This window comes from Ranitomeya imitator, chromosome 3 (genome assembly GCF_032444005.1).
Source record: "Ranitomeya imitator isolate aRanImi1 chromosome 3, aRanImi1.pri, whole genome shotgun sequence".
NCBI classification, from domain to species: domain Eukaryota; kingdom Metazoa; phylum Chordata; class Amphibia; order Anura; family Dendrobatidae; genus Ranitomeya; species Ranitomeya imitator.
The window spans coordinates 610,928,477-610,945,766 of record NC_091284.1 but is presented as its reverse complement, the minus strand read 5'-3'; positions in this window follow the sequence as shown (position 1 = coordinate 610,945,766).

The window sequence follows — 17,290 nt, the reverse complement described above, 5'->3', positions numbered from 1 at the left end:
GGAGGCACCCTGGAGTTGGCTAACCCGACCGCACCACGACGAGGCAAGCATAGGTGTCTCAGTGAGCTTGACACAACCCGGAAACAGCTGACGGTGCTGAAACCAGGCTTGGCACGAGGGAGTACCTGTGACAAAAACACTGCCGAGAACCAGCTGGCGGTGCTGGAACCCGGATGCGTTGCCCCAGTGTGCAAGAGCCAATGGCACGACCGAGGACCAGCTGACGGTGCTGGAACCCGGTTACTAAGCTGTAGGTGCCCGCGCTTAAAAGCACTACCAAGGACCGCCTGGCGTTGGCGGAACTCGGATACCCAGGAGGAGGCACCTAAGCCAAAGGCTCGGCCCGGAACCAGCTGACGGTGCTGGAACCAGGTGGTGGACCCGAAGGTCCACAGGAGAGGAGAGAACAGCTAGGCCGCGAGGCAGCCGCAGTTACCGAACCCCAACAGTCCTACAGGGGGAGCTGGGCCTACTGGCACTACAGAACCAGCCTTGACTACCAGTTCACGCAGCCCACATAGGAAGCTCCTAAACTGGAGGCACCCTGGAGTTGGCTAACCCGACCGCACCACGACGAGGCAAGCATAGGTGTCTCAGTGAGCTTGACACAACCCGGAAACAGCTGACGGTGCTGAAACCAGGCTTGGCACGAGGGAGTACCTGTGACAAAAACACTGCCGAGAACCAGCTGGCGGTGCTGGAACCCGGATGCGTTGCCCCAGTGTGCAAGAGCCAATGGCACGACCGAGGACCAGCTGACGGTGCTGGAACCCGGTTACTAAGCTGTAGGTGCCCGCGCTTAAAAGCACTACCAAGGACCGCCTGGCGTTGGCGGAACTCGGATACCCAGGAGGAGGCACCTAAGCCAAAGGCTCGGCCCGGAACCAGCTGACGGTGCTGGAACCAGGTGGTGGACCCGAAGGTCCACAGGAGAGGAGAGAACAGCTAGGCCGCGAGGCAGCCGCAGTTACCGAACCCCAACAGTCCTACAGGGGGAGCTGGGCCTACTGGCACTACAGAACCAGCCTTGACTACCAGTTCACGCAGCCCACATAGGAAGCTCCTAAACTGGAGGCACCCTGGAGTTGGCTAACCCGACCGCACCACGACGAGGCAAGCATAGGTGTCTCAGTGAGCTTGACACAACCCGGAAACAGCTGACGGTGCTGAAACCAGGCTTGGCACGAGGGAGTACCTGTGACAAGAACACTGCCGAGAACCAGCTGGCGGTGCTGGAACCCGGATGCGTTGCCTTGCCTATTAAAGATTGTCTTCCTAGAGCCCCAACTAGCGGTGTTGGAGCAAAGGGTAAGCAGGGGGAGATGAGTGTAGGCCGAAGCCTGCACTGGAGGCAGCTTTGTGTCTGCGTTGCGTTTGCAGGACACTTTGCCGGCTACACACTGGGGGAACAGCTGGCGTTGCTGAACCCCACTAACACAATGGCGTGTGTTTTTCTCTGTGCAGCTAGCACTTGCGGGCAAAAACTAGCGATGTTAGAGCCCGTGTTGAAGCAGGAGGAGGAGGAGAGGAGCAGAGTGTAGGCCGAAGCTTAGTTGAACCAATTTCAAAGGAAACCTTTAACCCCCCCCTCAGGTGTTACAAAGTACAAGAGACACACCTTGTGCAGTATTAATGCTGCACAAGTGAAAGGTTGCTCTATTAATTTGTCTACTTGCACACGCTGAATGAAAGACATACACAATTTACCCCATTCTACAGTCAAACTGTAGTGGATGCGTGACTTGGTTTTTTGATGAGACGCAGCACAGGTGTCCAAAATAACGCCTTGGTGCTTGGAGCAGCTTCCTGAGCGTTGTTATTTGCTGTACAGGAGTCTGCGCTCTTGTGTTATCCCTTGGCAATGCCCTGTTAGCGCTGCTCATCTTATGACATCATTTCATGTTGGCCGGTGCGGTTAACGATGGCCATAAATCCCAGACCCACAGTGTCTTTTCATAAAGCCACACTGCGGTGCTGGGATTCGTGGCCTTGAGCAGTAAATATTTTGGCCGCTCACACACGTCCTTACACCTGCTTCAGACTGGGCGGCCTCTGCTGATCCCTTCTCGCATGCCGCGGCCATGAGGCTGCACAGTCTGAAGAAGGCTGAAGGAGATGAGTTAAGACAGGCGAAGATATGCACTGCTCGTGCCCATCAATCACACCCTCGCAGTCAAAATAATTAAGACAACGAGGAGCATTTTATTCAGGCAGGGCGGACGAACAGGCGCAAGTAGCCAACCAATGATGTCAGAAGACGGGAAGCGCTACCAAGGGGGGTGCTGCGTATCATTAGAAAGGAAAGTCACACCTCAGGGACAGTGGAATGGTCTCAAAGAGACACATTTTGTACGTGTTGAGTTCCACGTGGGCAAGGAGAAAACATCAGCCACCTTGTACAAATGCAGCAGTACTGCTGTACAAGGTGGCTGTTATACATAGAAACACCTGGGGGTGGGGGCCAGGCTCCCTTCAATTTCAGTTCATGTGCCTGCGTGGCGTTTGCAGGTCACGTTGCAAGCTGCACAGCAGGGGAACAGCTGGCGGTGCTGAACCCCACTAACACATTGGCTGGTGTTTTTCTCTGTGCAGCTAGCATTTCCGGGCAAAAACTAGCGGTGTTTGAGCCCAGGGTCAGCAGGAGGAGGAGGAGAGGAGCAAAGTGTAGGCCGAAGCCTGCACTGGTGGCAGCTTTTGGTCGGTTGTGCCAGCGTGGCTTGTGCTGGACACGATGCCGGCTACACAGCGGGGGAACAGCTGGCGTTGCTGAACCCCACTAACACATTGGCTGGTGTTTTTCTCTGTGCAGCTAGCATGTCCGGGCAGAAACTGGCGTTGTTTGAGCCCAGGGTCAGCAGGAGGAGGAGAGGAGCAAAGTGTAGGCCGAAGCCTGCACTGGTGGCAGCTTTTGGTCGGTTGTGCCAGCGTGGCTTGTGCTGGACACGTTGCCGACTACACAGCAGGGGAACAGCTGGCGGTGCTGAACCCCACTAACACATTGGCTGGTGTTTTTCTCTGTGCAGCTAGCATTTCCGGGCAAAAACTAGCGTTGTTAGAGCCCAGGGTCAGCAGGAGGAGGAGAGGAGCAGAGTGTAGGCCGAAGCCTAGTTGAACCAATTTCAAAGGTTACCTTTAACCCCCCCTCAGGTGTTACAAAGAACAAGAGCCACTCCTTCTGCAGCATTAATGCTGCACAAGTAAAAGGTTGCTCTATTAATTTGTCTACTTGCACAAGCTGAATGCAACACGTAGACTATTTAGCCCATTATACTGTTTAACAGTAGTGGAGGCGTGACTTGTCTTTTTAAAGAAAAGCAGCACAGGTGTCGAAAACAACACCTTTTTGCATGGGCGCAGCTTCCTGAGCGTTGTTAGTTGCTGTACAGGAGTCTGCGCTCTTGTGATCCTTTGGCCATGCGCTGTGAGCGCTTCCTGTCTTATGACCTCATTTCATGTTGGCCGTTGCGGTTAGCGATGGACATGAATCCCAGACCCACAGTGTGTTTTTAAAAAATCACACTGCGGTGCTGGGATTCGTGCCCTGGTGCAGTAAATATGTTTGCCGCTCACACATGTCCTTACACCTGCTTCAGACTGGACGGCCTCATCTGATCCCTTATCGCCTGCCGAGGCCATGAGGACACCCAGTCTGAAGAAGGCGGAAGGAGATGAGTGAACACAGGCAAACATATGCACTGCACATGCCCATCAATCACACCCTCGCTGTCCAAAAAAATAAGACACCGAGGGCCGTTGTTTCGAGCAGGGGAGATGCACAGGCGCAGCCAGCTAACCAATGATGTCAAAAGACGGGCAGCGCTAACAAGGGTGGTGCTGCGTGTCATTACAAAGGAAAGTCACACCTCAGGGACATTGTAATGGTCTCTAATGAGACACATTTTGTACGTGTTGAGTTCCACGTGGGCAAGGAGAAAAAGTCAGCCACCTCGTACAAATGCAGCAGTACTGCTGTACAAGGTGGCTGTTATACATAGAAACACCTGTGGGTGGGGGGCAGGCTCCCTTCAATTTCAGTTCATGTGCCTGCGTGGCGTTTGCAGGTCACGTTGCAAGCTACACAGCAGGGGAACAGCTGGCGTTGCTGAACCCCACTGACACATTGACTGGTGTTTTTCTCTGTGCAGATTGCATGTCCGGGCAAAAACTAGCGGTGTTAGAGCCCAGGGTCAGCAGGAGGAGGAGGAGAGGAGCAAAGTGTAGGCCGAAGCCTGCACTGGTGGCAGCTTTTGGTCGGTTGTGCCAGCGTGGCTTGTGCTGGACACGATGCCGGCTACACAGCGGGGGAACAGCTGGCGGTGCTGAACCCCACTAACACATTGGCTGGTGTTTTTCTCTGTGCAGCTAGCATTTCCGGGCAAAAACTAGCGGTGTTTGAGCCCAGGGTCAGCAGGAGGAGTAGAGGAGCAGAGTGTAGGCCGAAGCCTAGTTGAACCAATTTCAAAGGTTACCTTTAACCCCCCCCCTCAGGTGTTGCAAGGTACAAGAGCCACACCTTGAACAGCATTAATGATGCACAAGTCAAAGGTTGCTCTATTTAATTTTGCTCCTTGCACACGCTGAATTAAACACGTACACTATTTAGCCCATTATACTGTCAAACAGTTGTGGAGGCGTGACTTGTCTTTTTAACGAGACGCAGCACAGGTGTCAAAATTTGCACCTAGGTACTGGGCGCAGATTCCTGAGCGTTGTTATTTGCTGTACAGGAGTCTGCGCTATTGTGTTATCCCTTGGCAATACCCTGTTAGTGCAGGCCGTCTCATGACCTCATTTCATGTTGGCCGGTGCGGTTAACGATGGCCATAAATCCCAGACCCATAGTGGCTTTTCCTAAAGTCACACTGCGGTGCTGGGATTCGTGGCCTTGTGCAGTAAATATGTTCGCCGCTCACACATGTCCTTACACCTGCTTCAGACTGGGCGGCCTCAGCTGATCCCTTATCGCATGCCGCGGCCATGAGGCCGCACAGTCAGAAGAAGGCGGAAGGAGGGGAGTGAAAACAGGGGAACATATGCACTGCTCGTGCCCATCAATCACACCCTCGCAGTCAAAATATATGAGACAACGGGGGGCGTTGTGTCGGGCAGGGGGGACGCACAGGCACAGCCAGCCAACCAATGATGTCAGGAGACGGGCAGCGCTAACAATGGGGGTGCTGCGTGTCATTAAAAAGGAAAGTCACACCTCAGGGACATTGTAATGGTCTGTAATGAGACACATTTTGTACTTGTTGAGTTCCACGTGTGCAAGGAGAAAAAGTCAGCCACCTTGTACAAATGCAGCAGTACTGCTGTACAAGGTGGCTGTTATACATAGAAACACCTGTGGGTGGGGGGCAGGCTCCCTTCAATTTCAGTTCATGTGCCTGCGTGGCGTTTGCAGGTCACGTTGCAAGCTACACAGCAGGGGAACAGCTGGCGTTGCTGAACCCCACTGACACATTGACTGGTGTTTTTCTCTGTGCAGATTGCATGTCCGGGCAAAAACTAGCGGTGTTAGAGCCCAGGGTCAGCAGGAGGAGGAGGAGAGGAGCAAAGTGTAGGCCGCAGCCTGCACTGGTGGCAGCTTTTGTTCTGTTGTGCCAGCGTGGCTTGTGCTGGACACGTTGCCTACTACACAGCAGGGGAACAGCTGGCGGTGCTGAACCCCACTAACACATTGGCTGGTGTTTTTCTCTGTGCAGCTAGCATTTCCGGGCAGAAACTGGCGTTGTTTGAGCCCAGGGTCAGCAGGAGGAGTAGAGGAGCAGAGTGTAGGCCGAAGCCTAGTTGAACCAATTTCAAAGGTTACCTTTAACCCCCCCCTCAGGTGTTGCAAGGTACAAGAGCCACACCTTGAACAGCATTAATGATGCACAAGTCAAAGGTTGCTCTATTTAATTTTGCTCCTTGCACACGCTGAATTAAACACGTACACTATTTAGCCCATTATACTGTCAAACAGTTGTGGAGGCGTGACTTGTCTTTTTAACGAGACGCAGCACAGGTGTCAAAATTTGCACCTAGGTACTGGGCGCAGATTCCTGAGCGTTGTTATTTGCTGTACAGGAGTCTGCGCTCTTGTGTTATCCCTTGGCAATACCCTGTTAGTGCAGGCCGTCTCATGACCTCATTTCATGTTGGCCGGTGCGGTTAACGATGGCCATAAATCCCAGACCCACAGTGGCTTTTCCTAAAGTCACACTGCGGTGCTGGGATTCGTGGCCTTGTGCAGTAAATATGATCGCCGCTCACACATGTCCTTACACCTGCTTCAGACTGGGCGGCCTCAGCTGATCCCTTATCGCATGCCGCGGCCATGAGGCCGCACAGTCAGAAGAAGGCGGAAGGAGGGGAGTGAAAACAGGGGAACATATGCACTGCTCGTGCCCATCAATCACACCCTCGCAGTCAAAATATATGAGACAACGGGGGGCGTTGTGTCGGGCAGGGGGGACGCACAGGCACAGCCAGCCAACCAATGATGTCAGGAGACGGGCAGCGCTAACAATGGGGGTGCTGCGTGTCATTACAAAGGAAAGTCACACCTCAGGGACATTGTAATGGTCTCTAATGAGACACATTTTGTACGTGTTGAGTTCCACGTGGGCAAGGAGAAAAAGTCAGCCACCTCGTACAAATGCAGCAGTACTGCTGTACAAGGTGGCTGATATACATAGAAACACCTGTGGGTGGGGGGCAGGCTCCCTTCAATTTCAGTTCATGTGCCTGCGTGGCGTTTGCAGGTCACGTTGCAAGCTACACAGCAGGGGAACAGCTGGCGTTGCTGAACCCCACTAACACATTGGCTGGTGTTTTTCTCTGTGCAGCTAGCATGTCCGGGCAGAAACTGGCGTTGTTTGAGCCCAGGGTCAGCAGGAGGAGGAGAGGAGCAAAGTGTAGGCCGAAGCCTGCACTGGTGGCAGCTTTTGGTCGGTTGTGCCAGCGTGGCTTGTGCTGGACACGTTGCCGACTACACAGCAGGGGAACAGCTGGCGGTGCTGAACCCCACTAACACATTGGCTGGTGTTTTTCTCTGTGCAGCTAGCATTTCCGGGCAAAAACTAGCGGTGTTTGAGCCCAGGGTCAGCAGGAGGAGTAGAGGAGCAGAGTGTAGGCCGAAGCCTAGTTGAACCAATTTCAAAGGTTACCTTTAACCCCCCCCTCAGGTGTTGCAAGGTACAAGAGCCACACCTTGTGCAGCATTAATGCTGCACAAGTAAAAGGTTGCTCTATTTGTTTTGCTCCTTGCACACGCTGACTAAAACACGTACACTATTTAGCCCATTATACTGTCAAACAGTTGTGGAGGCGTGACTTGTCTTTTTAACGAGACGCAGCACAGGTGTCAAAATTTGCACCTAGGTACTGGGCGCAGATTCCTGAGCGTTCTTATTTGCTGTACAGGAGTCTGCGCTATTGTGATCCCTTGGCCATGCGCTGTGAGCGCTTCCTGTCTTCTGACCTCATTTCATGTCGGCCGTTGCGGTTAGCGATGGACATGAATCCCAGACCCACAGTGTGTTTTTAAAAAATCACACTGCGGTGCTGGGATTCGTGCCCTGGTGCACTAAATATGTTTGCCGCTCACACATGTCCTTACACCTGCTTCAGACTGGGCGGCCTCATCTGATCCCTTATCGCCTGCCGCGGCCATGAGGACACCCAGTCTGAAGAAGGCGGAAGGAGATGAGTGAACACAGGCAAACATATGCACTGCACATGCCCATCAATCACACCCTCGCTGTCCAAAAAAATAAGACACCGAGGGCCGTTGTTTCGAGCAGGGGAGATGCACAGGCGCAGCCAGCTAACCAATGATGTCAAAAGACGGGCAGCGCTAACAAGGGTGGTGCTGCGTGTCATTACAAAGGAAAGTCACACCTCAGGGACATTGTAATGGTCTCTAATGAGACACATTTTGTACGTGTTGAGTTCCACGTGGGCAAGGAGAAACAGTCAGCCACCTCGTACAAATGCAGCAGTACTGCTGTACAAGGTGGCTGATATACATAGAAACACCTGTGGGTGGGGGGCAGGCTCCCTTCAATTTCAGTTCATGTGCCTGCGTGGCGTTTGCAGGTCACGTTGCAAGCTACACAGCAGGGGAACAGCTGGCGTTGCTGAACCCCACTGACACATTGACTGGTGTTTTTCTCTGTGCAGATTGCATGTCCGGGCAAAAACTAGCGGTGTTAGAGCCCAGGGTCAGCAGGAGGAGGAGGAGAGGAGCAAAGTGTAGGCCGAAGCCTGCACTGGTGGCAGCTTTTGGTCGGTTGTGCCAGCGTGGCTTGTGCTGGACACGATGCCGGCTACACAGCAGGGGAACAGCTGGCGGTGCTGAACCCCACTAACACATTGGCTGGTGTTTTTCTCTGTGCAGCTAGCATTTCCGGGCAAAAACTAGCGGTGTTTGAGCCCAGGGTCAGCAGGAGGAGTAGAGGAGCAGAGTGTAGGCCGAAGCCTAGTTGAACCAATTTCAAAGGTTACCTTTAACCCCCCCCTCAGGTGTTGCAAGGTACAAGAGCCACACCTTGTGCAGCATTAATGCTGCACAAGTAAAAGGTTGCTCTATTTGTTTTGCTCCTTGCACACGCTGACTAAAACACGTACACTATTTAGCCCATTATACTGTCAAACAGTTGTGGAGGCGTGACTTGTCTTTTTAACGAGACGCAGCACAGGTGTCAAAATTTGCACCTAGGTACTGGGCGCAGATTCCTGAGCGTTCTTATTTGCTGTACAGGAGTCTGCGCTATTGTGATCCCTTGGCCATGCGCTGTGAGCGCTTCCTGTCTTCTGACCTCATTTCATGTCGGCCGTTGCGGTTAGCGATGGACATGAATCCCAGACCCACAGTGTGTTTTTAAAAAATCACACTGCGGTGCTGGGATTCGTGCCCTGGTGCACTAAATATGTTTGCCGCTCACACATGTCCTTACACCTGCTTCAGACTGGGCGGCCTCATCTGATCCCTTATCGCCTGCCGCGGCCATGAGGACACCCAGTCTGAAGAAGGCGGAAGGAGATGAGTGAACACAGGCAAACATATGCACTGCACATGCCCATCAATCACACCCTCGCTGTCCAAAAAAATAAGACACCGAGGGCCGTTGTTTCGAGCAGGGGAGATGCACAGGCGCAGCCAGCTAACCAATGATGTCAAAAGACGGGCAGCGCTAACAAGGGTGGTGCTGCGTGTCATTACAAAGGAAAGTCACACCTCAGGGACATTGTAATGGTCTCTAATGAGACACATTTTGTACGTGTTGAGTTCCACGTGGGCAAGGAGAAACAGTCAGCCACCTCGTACAAATGCAGCAGTACTGCTGTACAAGGTGGCTGATATACATAGAAACACCTGTGGGTGGGGGGCAGGCTCCCTTCAATTTCAGTTCATGTGCCTGCGTGGCGTTTGCAGGTCACGTTGCAAGCTACACAGCAGGGGAACAGCTGGCGTTGCTGAACCCCACTGACACATTGACTGGTGTTTTTCTCTGTGCAGATTGCATGTCCGGGCAAAAACTAGCGGTGTTAGAGCCCAGGGTCAGCAGGAGGAGGAGGAGAGGAGCAAAGTGTAGGCCGAAGCCTGCACTGGTGGCAGCTTTTGGTCGGTTGTGCCAGCGTGGCTTGTGCTGGACACGATGCCGGCTACACAGCGGGGGAACAGCAGGCGGTGCTGAACCCCACTAACACATTGGCTGGTGTTTTTCTCTGTGCAGCTAGCATGTCCGGGCAGAAACTGGCGTTGTTTGAGCCCAGGGTCAGCAGGAGGAGGAGAGGAGCAAAGTGTAGGCCGAAGCCTGCACTGGTGGCAGCTTTTGGTCGGTTGTGCCAGCGTGGCTTGTGCTGGACACGTTGCCGACTACACAGCAGGGGAACAGCTGGCGGTGCTGAACCCCACTAACACATTGGCTGGTGTTTTTCTCTGTGCAGCTAGCATTTCCGGGCAAAAACTAGCGGTGTTTGAGCCCAGGGTCAGCAGGAGGAGTAGAGGAGCAGAGTGTAGGCCGAAGCCTAGTTGAACCAATTTCAAAGGTTACCTTTAACCCCCCCTCAGGTGTTGCAAGGTACAAGAGCCACACCTTGTGCAGCATTAATGCTGCACAAGTAAAAGGTTGCTCTATTTGTTTTGCTCCTTGCACACGCTGACTAAAACACGTACACTATTTAGACCATTATACTGTCAAACAGTTGTGGAGGCGTGACTTGTCTTTTTAACGAGACGCAGCACAGGTGTCAAAATTTGCACCTAGGTACTGGGCGCAGATTCCTGAGCGTTCTTATTTGCTGTACAGGAGTCTGCGCTATTGTGATCCCTTGGCCATGCGCTGTGAGCGCTTCCTGTCTTCTGACCTCATTTCATGTCGGCCGTTGCGGTTAGCGATGGACATGAATCCCAGACCCACAGTGTGTTTTCAAAAAATCACACTGCGTGGCTGGGATTCGTGGCCTTGTGCAGTAAATAGGTTGGCCGCTTACACATGTCCTTACACCTGCTCCAGACTGGGCGGCCTCAGCTGATCCCTTATCGCCTACCACGGCCAGGAGGCCGCACAGTCTGAAGAAGGCGGAAGGAGATGAGTTAAGACAGGCGAACATATGCACTGCTCGTGCCCATAAACCACACCCTCGCTGACAAAATAAATATGACAACGAGGGGCGTTGTTTCTAGCAGGGCGGATGCACAGGCGCAGCCAGCTAACCATGATGACAAAAGACGGGAAACGCTACCAAGGGGGGTGCTGCGTATCATTACAAAGGAAAGTCACACCTCAGGGACAGTGGAATGGTCTCAATGAGACACATTTTGTACGTGTTGAGTTCCACGTGGGCAAGGAGAAAAAGTCAGCCACCTTGTACAAATGCAGCAGTACTGCTGTACTAGGTGGCTGTTATACATAGAAACACCTGGGGGGGTGGGGCCAGGTTCCCTTTTAATTTCAGTTCCTGTGCCTGCATGGCGTTTGCAGGTCACGTTGCCGGCTACACAGCAGGGGAACAGCTGGCGTTGCTGAACCCCACTAACACATTGGCTGGTGTTTTTCTCTGTGCAGCTAGCACTTCCGGGCAAAAACTAGCGGTGTTTGAGCCCAGGGTCAGCAGGAGGAGGAGAGGAGCAGAGTGTAGGCCGAAGCCTGCACTGGTGGCAGCTTTTGTTCTGTTGTGCCAGCGTGGCTTGTGCTGGACACGTTGCCGACTACACAGCAGGGGAACAGCTGGCGGTGCTGAACCCCACTGACACATCACCTAGTGTTTTTTTCTGTGTAGACAACACTTCCAGGTGGCAACTGACAGTGTTGAAACCCAGGGAATCAAAGAGGAGCAGAGTGTAGGCCGAAGCCTGCAGTGGAGCAAGTTGAAAGGGAACCTTTAACCCCCCCCCCCCAGGCATTTGTTGCTGAAAGAGCCATCTTGTACAGCAGTAATACTGCACATGGAAAATGGTGGCTCCGAAAATTATGCTCCTTGCAAACGCTGAAGTACACACTCATATAATGTGTCCCCTCACACCGTCAAACCATCCCGGAAGTGGGACTTTCCTTTGTAATGTGACACAGCACAGCCGTCATTCCAACCCCCTTGGTGCCGGGCACCACCTCCTCAACGTTGTTTGGTTCTGTCACGGAGCCCGCACTGTAATGTTATCCCTTGGCCATGCACAGTTAGCGGTGCCCGTCTTCTGACATCATGTAGGTGTCAGGCTGGCAGTGCCTGTGCGTCCAAGCTGCCCGAGATCCAACCTTGCAGTGTCATCTAATGTAGTCCCACTGCGGGCCAGGGATCCATGGGCATGCGCAGTGCATATCATCGCCTCTCACTCACCTCCTTCCTGCTTCTTCAGACTGTGCGGCGTCACGGCCGTGGCATGCTATTAGGGATCAGCTGACGCCGCCTAGTCTGAAGAAGCGTGAAGAAGGGGAGTGAGAGGCTAGTATATGCACTGCGCATGGCCATGGATACCAGGCCCACTGTGGGATCACATTAGACGACACTGCGAGGTGTGATTTCGGGCAGCGTGGACGCACAGGCGCAGCCAGGACGACAACAAATGATGTCAGAGGACGGGCAGCGCAAACTGTGCATGGCCAAGGGATAACATAACAGCGCAGGGTCCATGACGGAATCAAACAACGCTAAGGAGGCAGCGCACGGTGCCAAGGGGGTAGCAATGACGGCTGTGCTGTGTCACATTACAAAGGAAAGTCCCACCTCCGGGACGGTTGGACGGTGTGAGGGGACACATTACATGAGTGTGTAGTTCAGCGTTTGCAAGGAGCATAATTTCAAGAGCGACCTTTCCCTTGTGCAGTATTAGTGCTGCACATGGTGGCTCTTTCAGTAACAAACGCCTAGGGGGGGGGGGGGGACAGGTCCCCTTACATTTTAGTTGTGCCAGCGTGGCGGTCGCATGACACGTTGCCGGATACACAGCTGGGGATCAGCTGACGTTACTGAACCCCAATAACAGAGGAGCGACTGTTGACTGTGCACACAGCACTTCCAGGCACCAACTGGCGGTGTTAGAGCCCAGGGACAGCAGGAGGAGCAGATTGGAGGTATTGCCGCACACACAGCTGGGGATCAGCTGACGTTACTGAACCCCAATAACAGAGGAGCGACTGTTGACTGTGCACACAGCACTTCCAGGCACCAACTGGCGGTGTTAGAGCCCAGGGACAGCAGGAGGAGCAGAGGAACAGAGTGTAGGCCGAAGCCTGATTGGAGCAAGTTGAAAGGAAACCTTTAACCCCCCCCCCCAAGACGTTTGTAGCTGAAAGAGCCATGTTGTGCAGCACTAAGGATGCAAAAGGAAAAGGTTGCTCTTTTAATTATGCTCCTTGCAAACACCGAAGTAAACACTAAAAATGTGTCCCTTTATACCGTTAAACCGTTCCGGAGGTGCGAATTTCCTTCGTAATGGGACACAGCACAGCTGTCATTCCTATCCCCTTGATGCCGTGCGCTGCCTCCTCAGCGTTGTTTTAAGCTGCCACGGAGCCTGCGCTGTTCTGTTAGCCCTTGGCCATGCCCAATTAGCGCTGCCTGTCTTCTGACATAATTTGGTGTCAGGCTGTCAGTGCCTGTGCGTCCACGCTGCTCCAGATCCCACCTCGCAGTCTCATCTAACGTAATCCCACTGCGGGCCTTGGAACCATGGGCATGCACAGTGCATAACCTCGACTCTCACTCCCCTCCTTCCCTCTTCTTCAGACTGTGCGGTGTCACGGCCGTGGCATGCTAGGGATCAGCTGACGGCGCACAGTCTAAAGAAGGCGGAGGGAAATGAGCGAGAGCCCGAGGGGAAGATATGCACTGCGCATGCCCATGGATCCCAGGCCCGCAGTGTGACTCAATCAGAAGACACTGCGAGGCGGGATCTCGGGCAGCGCGGCCGCACAGGCGCAGCCAGCCTGACACCAAATTATGTCAGAAGACAGGCAGCGCAAATAGGGCATGCCCAAGGGATAACAGAACAGCGCAGGCTCCGTGACAGCTTAAAACAACGCTGAGGAGGCAGCGCATGGCACCAAGGGGGTAGGAATGACGGCTGTGCTGCGTCACATTACGAAGGAAAGTCCCAGCTCCGGGACGGTATAACGGTATCAGTGAACACATTTTATAAGTGTTAAGTTCTGCGTGTGCAAAGAGCTAAAAAAAAAGAGCTACCTTTTCCTTGTGCAGCATTACTGCTGCACAAGATGGCTCTTTCAGTAACAAACGACGGGGGGGGGGGGGGACAGGTTCCCTTACATTTAGGTTGTTGTGCCAGCGTGGCGGTCGCAGGACACATTGCCGGCTACACAGCTGGGGATCAGCTGACGTTACTGAAACCCAATAACACTGGGTCGTATGTTTTTACTGTGCAGCCTGCACTTCTGAGCCGCAACTGGCGGTGTTGGAGCCCAGGAATAGCAGTTCAGGTGGTAGAAAGATGAACACAGCAGGAGACCTGGATGACACCCAATTACTTAATCAGGCAGAGGAGTGGCAAATTCCTGCGAGATCCAGGCCTGGTTCATTTTCAGGAAAGTAAGCCGGTCAACGTTATCGGAGGATAGTCGCATGCGACGGTCTGTTAGTACACCACCTGCGGCACTAAAGACACGTTCCGATAAGACACTAGCCGCAGGGCAAGCCAGCACCTCCAATGCATACTGGCTTAGCTCTGGCCATGTATCCAGCTTAGAGACCCAAAACTTGAACGGGGAAGAGCCGTCTGGGAGTACAGTAAGAGGGCAAGCCATGTAGTCTGTCACCATCTGACGGAACCGTTGCCTCCTGCTGACTGGAGCCGCCGGTGATGGTGTAGACATTTGGGGCGGGCACACAAAAGTGTGCCAGAGTTGTGCCATACTGGGCTTGCCTTGGGCAGAGGCACTGCTTCTGCTCCCTCTTTGGGCAGAGCCTCCCCCACTGCCTCGACGCACTGAGCTGCTTTGTAAAGCACTAGCAGCACTCCTCTCAGTTGGACAGGAGAAGATGATGGAATTCACCAGTGTGTCGTGGTACTCCCGCAATTTACGCTCCCGGGTCAACGCAGGGATGAGGTTTTGGACGTTGTCCCGGTAGCGAGGATCGAGGAGGGTGAACACCCAATAATCAGGCATGTTGAGAATGTGGTCGATGCGGCGGTCGTTTCTCAGGCACTGCAGCATGAAATCCACCATGTGCTGCAGAGTGCCAACCGGCCCAGAAACGCTGTCCCCTGCTTGAGACATGATCTCTGCCCGCTCGTCATCACCCCACCCTCGCTGTACACACTGACCACTGGACAATTGTGTCGCTCCCTCCTCTGGACGGAGCTCTTCCTCCTCCATTGACTCCTCCTCATCCTCCTCACAAATTGGCCCCTGCGTACCCCTTTGTGAGGAACCACGTGGCGCTGACTCTCCAGAAGCTGATGGAAAAGGTGACTCCTCATCCTCCACCTCTTCCACCACATCATCCCTTAACCCTTGCAAAGTTTGCTGAAGCAGGCAGATAAGGGGGACAGTCATGCTGACTAGTGCATCATCTGCACTTGCCATCCGCGTGGAATAATCAAAAGGACGCAAAACCTGGCAGACGTCCTTCATAGTGGCCCACTCTGTGGTTGTGAAGTCTGATCGGCGCTGACTGCGACTTCTTTGCGCCTGATGCAGCTGGTACTCCATAACTGCTTGCTGCTGCTCACACAACCGCTCCAACATATGTAACGTGGAATTCCACCGGGTAGGTAGGTCACATATGATGCGGTGTTCCGGAAGGCGGAATCGGCGCTGCAGAGCAGCAATGCGGGATCTGGCCAAGCTGGAACGCCGCAAGTGAGCACACTCTAGGCGGACCTTGTGCAGCAGGGCATCAAGATCCGGATAGTCCCTCAGAAAACTCTGCACAACCAAATTGAGCACATGTGCCAGACATGGGATGTGAGTGAGGTTGCCAAGGGCCAAAGCTGCCACCAGATTTCGGCCATTGTCACACACTACCATGCCTGGCTGGAGATTCGCTGGCAGTAACCACACATCGCTCTCCTGCTTTATGGCATTCCAGAGCTCCTGCGCTGTGTGGCTTCGATGCCCCAATGAAACTAGTTTCAAGACGGCCTGCTGACGTTTGGCCACGGCTGTGCTCATGTCGGTCATAGGTAAACGTTCACGGGTCCATGTGGGGGTGGACTGTGACGGATCCTGCAGAGAGGAATCAGAGGAACTGGTGTAAGAGGAGGAGTCGATGCGTACAGACTGGATTCCTGCAATCCTTGGAGTGGGCAGGACACGTCCTGCGCCACTCGCACGATCTGTACCTGGCTCAACAACATTAACCCAATGGGCAGTGAGGGAAACATATCGCCCCTGTCCATGCTGACTGGTCCACGCATCGGTGGTGAGGTGGACCTTGCTACTGACGGCGTTCAGTAGCGCATGTTTTATGTTTGCCTCAACATGCCTGTGCAGGGCAGGGACAGCCTGCCTGCTGAAGTAAAAGCGGCTGGGCACCTTGTACTGTGGGACTGCCAATGCCATCAAGTCACGGAAGCTGTCAGTCTCCACCAGCCTGAACGAGAGCATTTCCAGGGACAACAGTTTGGCAATGCCTGCATTCAGAGCCTGTGCTCGGGGGTGGTTGGCCGAGAATGCCCGCCTTTTCTCCCATGCCTGTACTACCGATGGCTGTAGAGTAGACTGGGAGTGTGAGGATGACTGGGAAGGTGGTGCTGTGGGTGGAATTACACAAGGTCTCTGGGAGGAAGCCAAACCAGCTGTGCGTGAGCTGGAGGAAGAGGCAACACGAGCTGAAGAGGTGGTAGCTGCCGCTGTTGGTTGGCCTACATCTTCAGTGTGTTTCTGTAACTCCACCGCGTGCCTGGTCCGCACATGTTTCCACATATTTGTGGTATTGAGGTTGCTGACATTTTTCCCTCTTTTTACTTTATGATGACACAGCTTGCATTTGACAAAACAAATGTCATCTGCAACTGTGTCAAAAAAGGACCAGGCACTGCAAGTCTTGGGAGCGCCCTTTTTGGCTTTGGAAAGAGACAGGCTCCTAACGGGTGCCAAAGTGGAGGCTACAGGCTCCGCAGTCTTCCCCCTCCCTCTCCCTCTTTGGCCCGTAAGAGGAAGCTCTTCCTCTGAGCTGCTCCCACCACCTTCCTGTTCCTCACGCCACGATGGGTCAAGGACCTCATCATCTCCACTACCCTCTGCCACCAACTGCTCCTCCTGGGTAGTCTCAGCAGCACAGTACGCACGAGAAAGCGGCACCTGAGTTTCATCATCAGATGCGTACTGCGCTGTGGTCACCGGAGGCACTGGCCCACCTGCCTCTTCAGAGTCAGAGAGATAAAGCTTTTGGGCATCACTGCACACTGCCTCTTCTTCCATTTCTCCAATGCTGCTTGGCTGGCCCCCTGTTTCCAAGCCAAGAGATTCAGAGAACAGAAGTAGAGACGGCTCCTGTCCTGGGCTCTCTGACTGCCTGGCCAATTTGGCAGGTGGTGAAGAGACAGATGGCTGCTCTCCAGTGCTCTGTGCCTGAGAGGATGTGGCACTAACTGAAGTCGATGCCGAGGCGTTAGCTGCCATCCACCCGACAACGGCTTCAATTTGGTCTTCACGCAGCAGCGGTGCACGGCGCTCTCCGACAAAGCTGCGCATGAAGGACTGTTCCCTGCTGAAACTGAGTGACGACGAGTCACCGGCGCCCGCAGCAGGCACAGAATCACCACGTCCTCTCCCTGCTCCTCTCCCTGCTCCGCGCCCACGCCCACGTGCCTTACTCCCTGCCCTCTTCATCTTGGTTG